Consider the following 12,366-nt stretch of genomic DNA (forward strand, 5'->3'; position numbering starts at 1 on the left):
GCCTCTAGGTATTTTATTGTACCTTACAATGCTTTTAATTGAAAAACATCCTTTAAACTGATTTCCACAGTTGGATTTTTCTCCTTGCAAAATGTAGGTTTGCTTGTTTTTCTAGAAGAGAGTATTTCCATCTACTGATGATAATTGCCAGGCATTACTAGGCAGCTGCAGTATCTGGCTTCAGAGGATGCAGACTTCTGGGGTGGTGTTGCCTCTTGTTTTATATATGTGTACATAGGTATTTAAGCATATATGAATATTTCAGCAGTGTGAGGGTGTGATGTGATGATGTGTTAAAACTCACATCTAGTACGTGGTGAAAAAAGCCTTGAACCTATGATACAAAATGCCAGTTGTGTGTAAACCCCTTCTGCCAGTTTCGAAGCATCAACTTTCTGTCAGTAGACTTTATACTGGATCAGTATTGCCTGTCCCAATCTAAATATCCACAGTTATTGCAACACCTTTTGCTCATTGCCACCCAGAATCATGCCCTCCACTGGCTGCGGTTCTTCAGCCCTGTGCTTTCACTTTCTTTTTAAAGTTTGCCTCCACGGGGCTTTTGTTAGCTATGGTGATCTGCACTGAACCTTGCTTTGCAGCTGATGTCTGCATGTGCCTTTCTTTGCTTTTCTTTGAATGAGACCTCCTGTTTTGTATTAGATTTCTGCACCACTGAAAGACTTCGGATTTTCCGAAGACAGCACCTTATTACCAATGCAAGGCATCCCATGCATTGTATACAACATTCTTATCTTCCTGATCCAGTCTTGCCTGGTGGAGTCCACACTGGATAGAGATAGAGGTAGCAGCATTAGTCCTGCCAGGGCTCTGGGTAGGAAGGCTGTTTTGCAGCAAGGTGCCGCTTTCTGAATCCTTGTTGCAGAGATGCTTCAGCAGGGGCAGTGAGGGAACAGCACAGAGACAAGGCTGGCTGTCCTTAGAAGACCTGCAAGAGGACTGAGGTTGTCAGTGGCCTGTCCAGCATCAGGGCAGGGAAAGCTTGCTTGTGCTACAGGAAACCTGACTGGAGTGCGAAAGATGAGGAGGTGCATGAGTGCAGTGGTGGTTCAGTAACAGAGCCAGTCCACCTGATCCCCCAAAAAGGGGAATCCCAAGGATAAGGACCAGAGCCTTGAGGGAGAGAAGGCCCTTGAGGAGCATGGTTGAGTGTCTTCTTGTTCCCAGGTGACCACAGGAAGGTCCTAAAACTGAGGACAGAGCCACCAGAGCTTACCAGAGCCCAGGTGAGAGGCTCATTTCCCATGTTTTCTCCACCCTCTTTTGAAAATGTTTCAAGTGCAGTGTAGCACTGATACCTCTGCTACTTCTTCAACTGCTCCATTCTACACCGCTTCCGATCTCTGACAGAGCCAAATAGTTCACAGGGAGGCTCTTCTGCCCAAAACATGTACACCTGATCCTCCCTACTTGTCTGGAGGGTCTGGTCAGGCCTGTTCCACCTGCTGATCCCCAACATCTCCTGGGAAACTGCCTGGCCCTCTAGCCTCAGGTTCCCAGGAAATCCAGCAGATCCCTGGTCCCAGAAATGTTCCTTTGGCTGTTGTGAGGTCTATAGGAGCAATTAAAACACCTGAATGCAGACAGACGTGTGTGTGCATGTGTGTGTATACGCACAGGAAAATGCTTTGATGAAGAGAAACTAGCCTGGGCCTCTACTTAGCACCCTCTATCCTCACCAATCATTCCTTCAGCCTCAGTCTGTGTATCACAGCTCACACAGTTGCACTGCAGCTCAGCACAGTGCCGTATGGCTCCTTGTACCAGCCCTGAGATGGCTTCCCTGCTAAAGTCTCTTTCTACCCAGTTGTCCAGAGTCTTGGTAGCAAAAGAGCTGTTCTGGAGATCAGCTCTGCCAGTGCTGGGAACCAGTTTGCCCCAAAGCGCCCAAAGGCAGCTGATGCGTTTTCATCCCTGTCTGTCTCTCACTGATGCCCAGGCATTGAATCAGAGGTATAGTGCAGAGACCTTTGCAGAAAGACATCTGCCACAGAGCTAGCCCAGGCAGCATAGAGATGCTAGTGGCAATCATCCTAAAATAACCCAGTGGAGGAACACAGCTGGGGGGAGGATGGTGGCTTCATTTTCTTGCTCAAGGAGAATAGAAACCTGTGGTTGAAACCAGATAGCAAGGCCCAGGTGTGCACCCCATCCTGGAGGCTGGCTGCTCTGTGGTGGCCCAGGAGTAAGTGTACTGGGGGAAGTGGGAGCTGCCTGGTTGGCCATGGGAAGCACGTTATGGGTGACTGCTGCTCACAGCTTGAAGCAGAGTTTCTTGTTCTTCTCTTGTATGCCACACTTGTGAAGTGGGATGGGCATTGGGAGATACTTCAGGTGGTAAACGCACTGTGTATAGGAAAGTCATTCCCTGGCTCTTCAGCACCTGACATCCCTCATACCTTTAATCATCCTCTCCAACTACATTTTCTAGACCAAGTCAGTAATGTAGCACCAAGTCTGCCAGGGATCGTATCTTGGAGCAATGGAGATGAGATGATTCAGGAAGCACTGTAAGGTAATGAGAAGGATTTGTAGTCCTAGCTGCTAAACTGTCTCCTTACTTTCTCCCCCACTGCTCTCTGTTGCCCATGTTTTCCAGGTCCAAAGTTCTTTTATTTTTCTTTTTTCTTTCTCTCTTCCCTCCTCTCCCCCGCCACCTCCGGTTTCCACTTTCTTTTAATTAAATCCTTTTAATGTCTGCTTGTACTTAAACAGTGTTGAGATGATTATTTCTGAGGATGGGATATCAAGGGTTGCAGAAAGCCTAGAACAAAAGCGGTTGAATGTGAAAAATTCAAGAAATGCAGTATGTGTGGAAAGACTTACTGCTTCCTTCTCATTTCTGCACAGAGTTATAACCAGCAGCCCCAGTGAATGTCCCATAATTAGCCAGGATTTCCCCTAAGCTCAGTGGTGTATGCTGGTCCAGAGAGATCTAGTTCCATGTGCCAAAGCCCCACCAGCTGTCTTCTCTTCCTCATGTCATGGATATTGTTCAGGACTATTGTTCAGATGAAGGGGATCCAGGTAACACAGTGAGGATTATATTCCTGTCTGGCCCTCCATCTAGTCTGATGATCAAGTACAGAACCACACAGACACTGTAAGAATCATTGTAACAAAAGAGCTCTGGCAGTGTATGAGGTTGCAGGGGAGCAGGCTAGATGCAGTGTGGGACAGCAAACAGCATATCTCTGCCTCATACTGGTAAAATTAACAAGGTTACATGATCTCAGTAATTTGGCAGAGACTTTGCATCACTGCAGCTTGAGCCAGCTCTGCTGAGGGATCCAGTAATATGCAGCTCTGGCACTAGGGCTCCTGAGGCCTGAGTGATGAGACCTGTAAATTAGACCTGCAATTTATTGGAGGTTTTTGTGTATAATGCCTTAATGGTAATACGGACATCACTTTTTGCTTTTGAGAAACAGAAGAATTTTTCCCCAATTGCATCCCTTACCGTTCTGCTGTCTCATTAGTGTTAAATGTGCTTCTTATTCATTATTGGAGTGACGCTATTGTAATTTATGTCTAACCCAACCAGGTTTCCTGGAGAAGACACACCCTTCCTATGTATTTATTACCTAATTGCACAGAGAACTGTGAGAAACTATGTATCTGAATATGACACAGCTTACCTTTTTCCTCAGCCTCAGAGAAGTTCATTGTCATCTCTTCCCTGATCCTGAGTTTTACCTTTCAGTGAAACTCAAAGAAAATATGCAAAAATCTGCTTTTACTTACCATTGTTTGTGCCTATGTCAGGTACTACACCAGGAATATCTGTTGCTTCTCTGTTTTTTGAGGTGGAGATGGATCACCACCTAGACAGGTTTGTTGGCTAAAGGGGCAGCAGGACCCTTCCTGTGCTGTTCCAAAGAGGGGATTACCCAGTTACAAGCACAGTAATCATCTGTGGTCATTACAGTCCTACAGAAAGTATGGGCAACTGGTTTCTTAATATTCATCTCCATGTTTGCTTCCTGTGCTCTTTGCCAGCTGATTTCTCTACCTTTTTGTTTTGACACTATTATCTAAATGTAAAGTAAATTTATCTCCTTTCCCTGCTGGCTGTAGATTAGGTACCATCTGGGGTAGATATCTTTAGAATTGTATAGGTGATCTATCATTTATTCCACACCATTCAACACTCTATTGACCAGGGCAGAAGAGTTCATCTTTCCTGTAAGTACTGAAGTTACAAGTATTGGAATGAATGGACAAATGGACTTCTGGGATATATTACAGTTAGTGTCCTGCTCTTTCTGCATTAAGACCCCCCTTCCATCTTCCTCAGGTCCTGAATAAAACCGTATTTCTGCAACTATAGGAATGAAGGGGAAAAAGATTCTAAGATATTTATCCCTCTCAGCAGGAGAGGTGGAAGCAGACCTGTTGCAAAACATTTTCATCTTGTCTACATCACCACAAGATACAAATAAACAGGAACATTACTTTCCATCACTTGCCTTCCTTTCTCTGGATGAAACCATTCATTTCTTGACAACTGCTTGTCCTCTGTAGCAGTTTTTTCTTCAAATGGGGTTATAATACTAAATGGATGTTTGGGACAATGCTACCCAGAATATTCAAAGGCCTCCAATGGGAATGTCAAGTATTAGGGGAAAAGAGCCAGAAAACCAGTAGGAGGTAATCTGATAGGCATATGAGCAGCTTTTCTGCAACAGCAAGGCCTTTTATGAGAATGAAAAACACAAAACCCTTATGACTACCTTACCACCACCTCACTAGCAATAAACTAGATCTCACAGATGACGTGCTGGTAGTGTTTTCCTTCTTCTACATATAGTCCAAAACCACAGCGGGATGTTTCTATTTGTGGAATTCCAATAGTACACAAAAAAGACTGAGTAGAAAAGTAGAAGAAACATGGACAGAATACAAGAGTTCAGGTTATTTGGTAGGGTGATCCATGTTGCCAAGACAAACCAGAGATATTTATTTGTTGACATTTTGTCCCTAACACTGTGTTCTTTCTATTCATTCTTATTCTGGCTATAACTAATAGTTGTCTGTCTAGAGATCTCTTGGGATGTAGTCACATTACTATTTTGCTGCAGAACACCCCTGGGGTATAGAATTGGTATTCAAGAACTGTTTAGGTTGTGGTAAGATTTCTTCATAGAATCATCAAATAGTTTGGGTTGGAAGGGACCTTAAAAATCATCTGGTTCCATCCCCTCTGCTTCAAACGGTTCTTAAGAAATTGAGGATCTTCCTACCTTAACTGCAGCTGTGAAGGACTTTTAACCATGATAACAAGGTTGTCAGTCCACATGCAAGAAATCGACAAATTTAAGGAATCTTGTAGAAACACAAAGAATTGATATTGGTTATATTGCTTTTTGTTGCTCTCTTCTTTTTGTCAGTCATTACAAAGGGAATATGGGAACTAGCTGTCCTTATTTCCATGCCTAAAATTAGAGAAAGAAAGCTCCCTTTGGATACTGGGTGGTTGATTCAGACTTAAATCAGTTCTTCTGGACTTTATTGTTTTTGTCCTCTGGGACCAAGCCCACTGTTACTTGCCTTTGCCCTTTTCCCCTGTGTACATTCATGGGGGTAGGTGCGCATGTTGTATTCATATCCTTGTGTTATCTTTCTGCCAGTAGTGTTCCTCCCTTCTGTTTTTTTCTCCTGCCCTCAAGTCAGTGTACAATATCAAGTGCATCTGTTGCTTATTGATTTATGCAGTGCTCTGAGACTACTCTACAGAAGCCTTTTACAAGCAGGGAACACTTCATTTATAACTAAAATACTGGGACCGCTCAGCTGTAACACAGCAGCCTCATAACAGCACTGGTAATGCTACTCAACAGCTCTCAGAGAGAAACTGAAGAATACCATGTCTAATTGAAGCGACAAGGGATTGTTTACTACTAACTGTGGGAAGAACGTAACTGCTTATGTTGGTAACTGGTCAAGAACCTAGGGTTAACATTTCTACTTACAAAACGCATGCTGGGACCTTTAAACGGCTACTGCTAATTATGATTACCCCAAATAACACTGCTTAAACCACCTTTTACTATCACATCACACCATCAACTTCATTATTATTAATGCATCTTTCAGACTGCTCTTTTTGCAGTCTGCTACACAACAAAGTAATTCACAGAATGCTAATACAGCTGTACCCAAACTGCTTTGAATCAGTGGTTTGGACATGAAAAAAGTCCAAAATGAATACAACTCCTGGTTTCAGGTCAGATTTATTTGTGGCAAAATTTAGAACTGTTTGTTAGAAAATATAACTTGAAAAGAAAAATGGTTCAAATGGGTATGTGGATTTCTTTTGTGAATTTAGCTCTACTGTCCTGAGTCTGTAAAGAAAGAAAACAGATAGAAATCTTTACTATGTTGTACAGTGGCTAAAAAGATTCCTGTAAGCTTTGGGGAATAAGGTATCATAGCTTGTGTGCATCTGAATTTTATTCACCAATTTCTCCCTACTTCCATATGAAGTAGGAAGGAATTCCTTCCTACTCTTCCTACTCCTACTCCCTACTCTCCCTAATGTCCTACTCTTCCTACTTCCTACTTCCTACTCTTCCTACTCCCATTCATTCCTATTCTCTGTTTGCCCCAGGGAGGCTCATAGCCAGATGGGACTTTGCAGGTTACCATTCGAGCTCCACAAATGCATTTAGGCTTACATGACCAAAGTGGTTGCAGTTTCATTAACTGTCAGTCAGGTTGACTGAGGAAAATCTGACTCATAATGTCTAAGTTTGAAAGATAATCACTAATGACGCAGAGCAGATGCCTTTAAATGTGTTTTCTTTTTGTACTTCTCCATTAAACATCATTTAATGATAATAATGTCTTTAGATTAAAGTAAAAAAATATAGCTTTTTAAGTCTAAATTCTCTATCTGTTATTTTAAATAACAGCCTATGCAGGAAATAGCTACCCAGAGGCATAAGAAATGCAGACAGACATGTTCAAGCATATTCCATCTCTATATTCAAATCCACAGCTCCCACAACTTCTACCCAAAACTTCAATGGTCAATACCTTTGGCAGTGGGCTCCAGAGCTGGTGAGATGTGGGTTTTGCCAGACCTAGGGATGGAAGGGCAAATCCTATCATCCTGTAGTGCTGTGAAGTGCTGTGAAGTGCTGCCTCTTGCACGATAGGAATTCCAGCTTTTAATGCTTTCCAAACAGCCAGGGACATCCCCAGGTAATGTAATTGTGGCCAGAGACAGTGCTTTAGAGCCTGTCAGCAGATCAGGCGGCAGCCAGTGCAGAGCAGAGGGACAATAGGTGTCCACAGTCAGTGACTCTGCTCTGGGTCTCTTACACTTGGGTTTGATGTCTGGGGTGGTTTGGAGCTTCCGCAAAAGAGAGGTTCAACATGAAGCATGCAAGTATGCATATTGGCTTTAACGGGACCGCTCCTGCGCCTGAAGTTTAGTGTGTCTGTAACTACTTGAAGGAATGAGGCTGTAAGTTTTAATTTTACAAGGATGTCAGTAAAGGCTTCTGCTAAACCAGCCAGCAGCAGGGAGGTCTGGGTGCAGACAGCCCTTCCAGTGATTTACTGCAACATCTTTAACAAGTTGCTTCCCCCCCCAGCCCTGTCCCTGTCTGCGGAAGGAGCATAATAGATTCACACTCTCACACTTGGAAAGCAACACCCACAAAGAGTTACCAGCTTGTTTTCCTGAGGACACTGTCACAGCAAATAGGATGATCTAACAGCAAGAGCTCTAACAAATTAGATTATCTCTCCCTAGAAGTGTTGCCTCTCATATCTTTAACTGATCACATCTACAAAAATGCTAGAAATACTCAAAAGAGATTATCCAGAGATCTGGGGAAAATTTATCTCCCAACCCACCCTCTTGCTCCACTGTTCTCAAGGTACCAGCCAGAAATATCAATGTCTGCAAGTAACATCTTCCCCCTGAATAGATCTGTGCCTATAATATCATCTCATGTACCCACAGACATTCTAAGACATGGATTTGCTTTATGTTTGTATTTCAAGAAATTATTTTATTCATTTCTGCAGAGCTAAGAGAGCTCTGTGATGAATAATAGTTCTGTGTTTGCAGAATTTATATTACTAGTCATTAGAAGGATGAATGTTCCAGTCTGCTGAAGATTTTGAAATCTGATGCTTCTGAAGAGGAATAAACTTGAATGTTTTAAAGTGTCACAAAGAAGGACTTTGGAAAAAATACTTTAGGTAAATACAGATTGTTCAACAGAGTGCAGTATTTTATGTCTGCGCTTACTTGATTTTCTGTATTAAAATATATAATAGAAGGTAAACATAATTGGAGAGAAAATTCATTTGTGCAGTTAATGAGGCATTTTTATTTATGAATACAATAAATGAATGAAAGAAAATATTTCACAGTCCAAGAATGTATGGTCCCATCAAAGTTTCTTTATCCAGTTCTCTTGGGAAAGATCCTTAAGACAATAGATAAACTCAGGCTCAAATACAGAGATACTCACAAGCCTGCCTCAGCTTTTGGAGATGAGAGGCTGTTATAGCCCTGTTCTTTTGATTGTTAAGCTGAGCTTGACTTAAAATTCCCTGAGGTGCCACAAACATGCAACCCTGATCTTTTGAGGCTGGGTTTCAGGCCAGTAGCAGTCGCAGCCTTGGCATGTGGCTGGGGATGCTGCAGGCTGACAGGGACAGTGGGCTAGCAGCAGCAGTGTCTGGCTAAGTGTGACAGGGGGAAGGTGCTTTTTGTGTTTGTGGAGGTCACTCCTGCCATGTCTACCATAAAACACCCACCTCTGGTACATGACTATGTGGAAGATGCATTGGAGAAGCCATGTGTCTGACACTTTGAAATGCATGTGACACATCCCAGAAAAGGGTGAGGCTTTGGAGGAATACAGACGTTTAGCCACCAATTTCTGCTGTTGCATGCAGGTAAAATACTTTCGGAGGGAGCTGTGAAGTTTAGTGCTATGCACTGATATGGACCTCCCAGGCAAAAGCTGAAGCTCCTCCTGCACTGGCTTATGCTGCCCTGGCTGATGGAGCTTGTTTCTTGGCTGACATGTTAGCAATTTAATATTGTTTTTCAGTTGGATTTATTGGGTATTAGGATAATGTCTTTAAACATGCTGCAAAGCTTCTCTTATTTCTACTGCACCACTTGGGATTAGAGTGCTTTAATGGCTGCTTACTGAGAAGAGTAGTTTTGGAAACCTGTTCTGGGTACATGAAATCCCTAGGAGGCAGGTTGTGGTCCTAGTAAATATCAGCTATTTCATGCTAAGTTAATGCTGAGAGGTTAATTCCTTATTGTTCAGTATATGTTTTATTTCATCTAAATAACCATCTAGAAAATATCAGAAATAATTTGCTGCATAATACAACATTAGAAAGCATTAGGCAATCCTGAAACGCCTACTGCAACAAAAAATAAAAGGAATAAGACACCAAATTAAGACAACCTATACAATATAAGTCATACAATATGAAGTGTACAGTGTATCTGTGCAAAAAAATTAAGGTATTTAATTACTGACTGAGTAGATTACACCCAACTACAAAAATCATAAATACTTGTGGAGATAAACCCTGGATTAGTTCTGTGTACTAACAGCGACGAAAATAAGGCGATGAAAATTTGTCTTCTGAGGTGGCTTTTTGTTATTATAAATGAATCATTAACCTGACACCTTCCACCAACAGAAAATGTAAATGTTCAGAGGAATCTCGTTTTTAAAAAGTTATTTACAGCATTAAAGTCCTTTCAGTCTCCAGTGGGTGGAGAAGGGGTTGGAGTTTGTCATCATTATGGAGTACCAGTCAGAGGATACTCAAGAAGTGTGCAGAGCCAGGATGTGGTATCACAGATCCAGAGGGATGTTGCTTCAAGATGAGGATTCCCAATAACCAAATTAATATAACCAAACCATTTAAACCCCATAAGATTTGCAGGGATTTCTCTCCTCTTCCCCACCCCATTTTTATGTTTGTTTTGCAGGAGGTATCTTTACATATCTAGCTAATTCCTGGTGTGGAGGTAATTTGTGTAATGGAATAAAGACGTTTTTGGATATGAACTGCATTTCTTCCAGGCTTTCATCTGGAAATCACAACAAACTTCTTTTTGCTAACCTGTTTTCAGCTGTTACTCATTCATGTTTCCATTATGCTGCTCCAGATAAGTTTGGAATTGATACTTAGCTTGTAACATCATCTCAATGTCTACTGCTGAAGAACTGGAAAGCAAAGATTACAGACCTCTTTAAAGCAAGTAGGCTTATAGGGCATTTGGCTGATGTCTCAACATGACAGAATCAGCTGCCAATGCTTTTTGCTTGCAACTTCTTTGCAAATGGTGCTGGCAACTGGGACTACCTGGCAGCCCAGTAACCTAAGAGAGCCCAGAGATCTCCCATCCCATAACATCAGGGCTCAGGATGCTGTATGGGAAGCTAGCAAGAAAGATTGTGCTTTGCAATGAGTCTGGATGGGACCCTGCAGTGGCTCTCACAGTTGGTTTTGGTGGCGTCCCAGAAGGGAGCAGAAGTTAGCTGGACAGTGCAGCATATATTCACATCTCACTGCCTGACCTGATACACAGGAGAGGTTACGGTGCAGGCTTTTCCCCTTGCCATCACTACAGGTTGCCTCATGGGTCAGGGGTGAGGACCTGTGAAGGGACAACACTGGGTACCTGTAGCTTTATTCCCCCAGCTACTCAAGAAAATGGGAGGTGGTCATTGGCCAAAGGACTCTCCAGCTCTTTCCCTTCATGTTAGGCAGAAGACAAACTACTGCACAGAAAAGGACAGGATAAGAGCTCTGCTGCTCCAACTTCCTCCAATGAATTTTCCTCTACACCTTTGCCTCGTGACTAAGTTGATGTTGTAAGAAAGCCATCTGTCTGTGTCATCAGTTTCCTACCCAAGCAGAAAGCCTATTCAAAATTCAGCTATTTTTGTGTTCATAGAACAATAATATGGATCATGGCTATATTTTTATATGTGATGTAACGTAGAGCATGCCATTTAGCTTGTGCTGTGTTTGGGTTGGGTTGGGTATGAAAACATCTTTTGGGCAAAAATTTTGCAAAATTCCTTGGCATAGAAATTCCAGCCCTTTCAGTGAGACGTAGGTGCCATGTAGAGGGGATCTTGCTTTCTTCAAGCAGTTAGAAAGGGCAGATGCAACATATTCATATAGGTAAGATAAGGTAGTTTCTGCACAGCTATGTCAAGAATGACTTCTGTTTTTCACAGCAGTTTTATTCTAGCCAGTGGCTGGCACCAATAAGGGAAAGCAATTTCTGCCTAATTTGTTCCTCTTTGGTTACACAGCTTGGATTACAACTACAAATGTAATGTTTTTTTCTGTTGTTTTGTTTTTTTTTTTCACAGATCCAGCAGGAAATCTGCCCACTTACACTTTAGAGGTATTGATGGAGTCTTATCTGTCAAATCAGATTCAAGATCAGAATGTACCAGTACAATAATCTAAACTGGCTTTTTGTATAACACAAGTCAAAGAAACTCAGATACTCTTTCCTTATGAACCCCCAAGCATCTGTTGTATCCACAAGATATTTTTTTTATTCAGAAAAAAATTAAATTAAGGATCACACATTATGAAGAATTCATCAGAGCACTTGTTAATTTGTTCTGTAGTTAATCCTCCTAATGCTTAAAAATGTGCCTTATTTATAGATGGAATTTATCTAGCTCCTGGATATCAGCATGCTTTTTAACTTCTGGAGTATAGGGTAGTTGTCTACAGCAAATTCTTTTTTCTATATGGGCTCTTGTAGATCATGGTCAACACCTTTCGGTCCCTTAAATAAAGTTAATAAATAAGCTGTTTGAGCATCTCACTAAGTTTTATAGACAAAATTGCTTTTGTGGCCTTCTTCTGAGCCTTTTCCCGTTTTTCAAAATCATTCTCCCAGTGCATCTATCAAGCCTAGACACACTGACTACATCTAGAATAGTAAATTAAACAGGAAACATTTCTGGGAGCTTGAACTTGATTGCCTCGGTGTTAAATTGTTAGCACAGGGTCTGGTGTGGTTTTGGTCTGGACCAATGAGACAGATTAGCTCTGGCCAGACAATGTCTGAGCCCAGTTTAGGGTTAGCACAAGCCAGCAGCCATTCCCAACAGGCAGGTCATCTGCAGCCACTGTGATTTAGAAATTAAAGATAGTTTGCAGGCGTAGAAATGGACCATTTCATGCCAGCATCCTCAGTGTGAGCAGGTAGCACAGAGTGCTTGTCATTTACTGGCAAAGACACAGAAAACTGGTAGTCTGGGGTGGCCTTATGATGCTGTATTTTGAGAGGGAACACCACCTTCTTGTTCT

The 12,366-nt window shown here is 42.1% G+C and overlaps 1 long non-coding RNA gene across 1 annotated transcript; it reads left to right on the forward strand.

Moving 5' to 3' along the window:
* Positions 1-1,047: 1,047 nt before the first annotated feature.
* Positions 1,048-11,821, forward strand: LOC130596618 (uncharacterized). The gene is made up of 3 exons (XR_008971570.1): positions 1,048-1,247; positions 8,105-8,238; positions 11,409-11,821. It is a non-coding gene; the product is annotated as an uncharacterized LOC130596618 (long non-coding RNA).
* Positions 11,822-12,366: the final 545 nt, after the last annotated feature.

This window comes from Pezoporus wallicus, unplaced genomic scaffold (assembly GCF_028554395.1).
Source record: "Pezoporus wallicus isolate ANWC-B61680 ecotype Strahan unplaced genomic scaffold, APGP_CSIRO_Pwel_v1 contig_5787, whole genome shotgun sequence".
NCBI lineage: Eukaryota > Metazoa > Chordata > Aves > Psittaciformes > Psittacidae > Pezoporus > Pezoporus wallicus.